The sequence below is a fragment of the Microtus ochrogaster genome, chromosome 5 (genome assembly GCF_000317375.1).
Source record: "Microtus ochrogaster isolate Prairie Vole_2 chromosome 5, MicOch1.0, whole genome shotgun sequence".
In the NCBI taxonomy this organism is placed as follows: Eukaryota; Metazoa; Chordata; class Mammalia; order Rodentia; family Cricetidae; genus Microtus; species Microtus ochrogaster.
This window is the reverse complement of record NC_022012.1, coordinates 61,227,994-61,232,993: the sequence shown is the minus strand read 5'-3', so window position 1 is coordinate 61,232,993 and position 5,000 is coordinate 61,227,994.

The window sequence follows — 5,000 nt, the reverse complement described above, 5'->3', positions numbered from 1 at the left end:
CCTGGGAACCTGTGCCAGCGGCATTAGCCTTGGCCTCAATCCAAGGCTGCAGCGTTCCCATTTCAACCATTGTACCGCGTTACCATCTTCACCCAACCTCTACCCCTCTCTCTCCTGTCTATGGCATGCACCCTGCGATGATAGAGGCTTCCAGGCTGCCTCCTTCCTCAACCCGGATGAGAAGTTACCTCAGTTGTTCTTATGGGAGCCAGGGAGAATTGAAGGCCCAAGGAACCTGAAGTCTTCCTGTGATTGAGAGATACCCTAGGTGGACATAATCCACTGACTGACCAGATATGATCTCAGCTTCCCAGAAATAAACACATATGTTTCATCACTGGGTAGTGAATTCAGGTAGGGTACTGGAGTGTGACGTCAGGCGCCGTGACAGGCTCCTATGTCATCTCAGGTGGTACACTTTATCATCCTCGTTTCACAGCAGAGGGAAACTGAACCAATCAGAAAGGCAGAGCTGGGCCTTGAGAACCCTAACTGTCACCACACAGAGCTCTCTGCTGGTGTAAGGAGCAACGGAGGAGTTCAGGTTCCTCCTAGGACATAATGCCAGTGATGGCAAATCTTCTCAAAATTCTAGTATGTCAGAATGTGAAATGTTAAACATGAGTGTGTTAACTGAGGTCAGTAGAGTGGGTCCTGATCCCGTATGACTAGCTTCCTAAGAAATCAAGATTACAACAAGAAACAGGGAGGTGACCACACATAGGCCCATCCTGTTGTAGTCTTGAATCCAGACTTCTAGTTTGCTGAGCTGGGAGTAAATCTCTCTCTCTCTCTCTCTCTCTCTCTCTCTCTGTCTCTCTCTCTGTCTCTCTCTCTCTGTCTCTCTCTCTCCTATTTTTATTTTTATGTGCTTTGGTATTTGTGCCATGGCATTGGGTGCCATGAAATTGGAGCTTCAGACATTGAAAACTGCCGTGTGAGTGCTGGGAATTGAACCCGGGTCCTCTGGAAGAACAGCCAGTGCTCTTAACCCCTGAGCCATCTCTCGAGTTCCACAAATCACTTTTGATTGTGGGTGTACTTTGGAATAGCAGTGCACAGCAGACTCATGCAAGCTCCCCTTCACTTCATATTCTGTTTCCCCCCTGCATGGAGTCGCCCTCCAAACAGAAGCCACCCAGAGAGGTGAGAAGGGACCCTGGCAAATGGCAGATGAACATAAAACCCCCCTAACTGCCATTATCCTCTTTATACAGCTCAGCATGCGGTGTGTTCCTTTCAACTGCCCTTCCATTTTAATTCTCTTGGCAATAATACCCTCATACACATCTCAAGACAGGAACTGAAGGAGGGAACCAAGGCCGGTGATTTAGATTTTATTTTTTTTGGGTTTTCAAAACAGGGTTTCTCTGTGGCTTTGGAGCCTGTCCTGGAACTAGCTCTGTAGACCATGCTGATCTCGAACTCACAGAGATCCGCCTGCCTCTGCCTCCCGAGTGCTGGGATTAAAGGCGTGCGCCACCATCGCCCAGCCCCAGCCATTTTCTTTTATACTTGTGTGTTTACATGTGAGTGTGCACACATGTATGCATGTCACAGTGCATACATAAATATCAAAGGGCAACTTAGTGGAGTTGATTCTCCCTTTCACTCTGCGGAATCAGGGATTTAATTCCGGTGGTGAGTCTGGCAGATGATGCCGTTAGCCAGTGAGTCATTTTATGACACCTTCACCAGTATTCACTTTGAGATCTTTCTTTTAAAATTTAAGTAAAATATAATTACATCATTCTCCACTCTCTTTCCTCCCTACTATCTCTCCGGTGTTCCCAATCTCTCATAAATTCACAGTCTCCTTTTCTGTGATCATTGTTATATATACACATATAAACAAATAAACATAAATATGTTCTCTGATCTGTCTAGTGTTGCCTGCATGTATGTCAATAGGGTTGACCACTTGGTATTGGATCCAATAAAGGGGCTCATCTCTGAGAAAGCCTAATTCTCTTTCTTGTAACAGATCCTGATGATTTATAGTACTTTATTTATGAGTGTGACCTTCATCATTTATGAGATTTCCTTCATCTATATTGGGATACCAATTGGTATTGAAATTGCGCAGGTCTTGTTTAGGCAGCCATGTTGAGATTTTATGGGTGTACCTTTCCTGTCATAGAAGGCACAATTTCCCAGCAGACTTCTGTCTGTTTGGCTCTTATAATCCTTCTGCCCCTTTTCCTGAGCCTTTGGTCTGGGATCTGGGTTATAGATTATCAGTTGAGCCTGGGAATCACAGTCAGTTATTTTCTTCATTTTGGTCATTTGTGACTTTTCTGTTATGGTACCCAATATCTGCAAATAGAAGCCTCATTTATGAGAGGTGATTTTATAAAAATTCTAATTATTTCTATAGTTTCTCAACATAGATTTTCATTGTTACAATAGAGTAGTAATTAAATTTTGTTAGGTACATACAAAAATATAAAATATATATTTTTATCACCTCCTCTTCCGTGAGAGTTATAAGAATAAGTATTTAGAATGCAGTTAGGAGTTATACTGAATTAGGAAGGTGGCAGTAGTGTTTTCCTCTAAGATTTCTGGCTTCGCTAGTCCTGATGGTTGGCTGATTCTCTCAGTATCAGGCATGATTTTCCTCATGTTGGTCAAGCCTGAAGTCCAATTAGATAGCTGTCAATGACTGTCAAGATATGAACTTTAGGTCTATCTTGCCATGCTGGTTGTTGTTTGGGGACATGGGCATCACAGTGAGGTCGGCTATTGGTTGTCTTTCTCTCTACATGGAGGACATACAGACACTTGGTGCCTCCTTTTATCAACTTTTTCAAATCTTCTGAAGTTTCCATAAATTTCTCTTCAAACTGGAAGCAGAAAAAGTAAAGGTATTCCCGTTAACCCATTCTGTATCACTGGAGACTTTTGAACTTGAGCAGTCTGTGTCTGGTAGAACATTCACAGGAGACTGTTCATGGCCACTTGGAATTCAGACTAGATCCGTCAACAATAGGATGTTGATCACAACAAAGGTACTCAGTCGTGTGGTGCCCCTCCACCCTGACCCCACTGTGTCCACGCATAGGCCCCCAAAAAGTTATCTATGCAGACCACCCATGATTTGAAAAATGATTTTATAAATAGATAGAAATATTGAAGAGAACTTAAGCTGAAATGAAGGCAGAATTGAAAAAGCTAATGATCCAATTAGAAAACTGAGGGAGTCTTAGAAACAGATGATCAAGGATTCTTTTAGCTTGTTTGTATCATGGAAGGTTCTTTCTCCTTCAACTATGGCAGACATTTTTTGCTGTGTACAGCAATCTAGGTTGTCTGTCATAGTCTTTTAGAACTTGGAACGCACTATTCCAGTCTCTTTTGCCTTTCTAAGTTTCTGTAGAGATATCAGCTGTTACTCTTGTGGGTTTTTCTTTTTATGTGACCTGTTATTTTCTCTTGCAGTTGTCAATACTCTTGCTTTGTTTTACAGATGTAGTATTCTAACCAGGGTGTGTGGTGGGGAGTTTTTCCTAGTCTTGTCTATTTGGCATTCTGTGTTTTTCTTGTAACCACATGGGTGTGCTTTCCCTGAAACCCACATCATAGGTTGAAAGATAACCTCTAAAATTCAATGGACACACAAAAACGATCCTGAGCAAGAGTATATGTATACAACATATATTGTAGAATATATATGTGTATATATATGCACACACACATGCATATATATATGCATGCCTAGAAAACAAATGGCCTAATTAAAAATTGCCTATGGATCTGAACAAAAGAAGAAATAAAATTGGCTAGAAAATGTCTTTAAAATTTTTTTCATTGACTTTAGCAATTAGGGAAATAAAAATTAAATCTATTTTAAGGTTTAATTTTGCACCATTAGAGTGGATGGACACAACCAAACAGCTGACAACTAATACTGAAGAGGGTGTGGAGAAAGGGGAACCCTTATTCACTACTGCTAGGATTGCAAACCAGTGAAAACCACTCTGAAAATCAGGGTGGAGAATCCCCAAAATGTAAGAATAAATCCACCATCAAACTCTGCTGTACCATTCCTAGCCATGTGCAGCCCAAAGGACTCAACATCACATGCACAGATATTTCCTCAGACATGTTAGTTACTGCCACTCGACCCACAGTCACTAGGAAATGGAAACCACCCCGTGTCCTTCAGTGTGCACATGACAGAATCCTACTCAGCTGGAGAAGGGATGAAATCCTAGCGGATGGAACTAGACGATATTTGCGTTCAAGTCATCTAGACCCACATAGTCCACACTGCGTGTCCTCTCGCTCCTGTGTTTCCTATTTCCAAATCCTCAGGTGTGACAATGCAGCCTGAAGTCATCACAGAAATGAGACAATTAAAAGGAGACCGTGGGGGGGGGGCACTAGAGAGGAGAATAGCAAGATACAAGTGATGTGAAAGGGAAAATGGCGGAGGGGAGTGAGCAAACGTAGGGGAGAAAGCAGTATAGAAAGAACGGGAGGGAAAGGAACAAATCATGAAATTATGTGAAAACATCATAAAGAATTACATTATTTCATATTTACCTAAAATTACACATGTGTGCTCGCTAGTTTTATGTCAGCTTGACAAAACTAGAGTTATGTAGGAAGAGGGAACCTCAACTGAGAAGATATGGCTTGTAGGCTCACCTGTAGAACGTTTTCCTAATTAGTAATTGATGTAAAATGGTGCAGCCCTTTGTAAGTGGTGGCACCCATGGGAAGGTGGTTCTGTGTGTATAAGAGAGCAGACTGGGGAAGTCTGCAGGAGTCAGCCCGTAACCAGCAATTCTCCATGGCCTCTGCTTCAGTCCTGCCTCTAGGCTCCTGCCTTGAGTTCCTGTCCTGACTTCCCTGGGAGATGGACTACAAGCTGTAGGATGAAGTAAACCCTTTCCTTCCCAAGTTTCTTATGACCATGGTGTTTATCACAGCAACAGAAACCTAAGACAACAGATAGGGTATTTGTAGAACTATATTTTTTCAATGGAGTTATG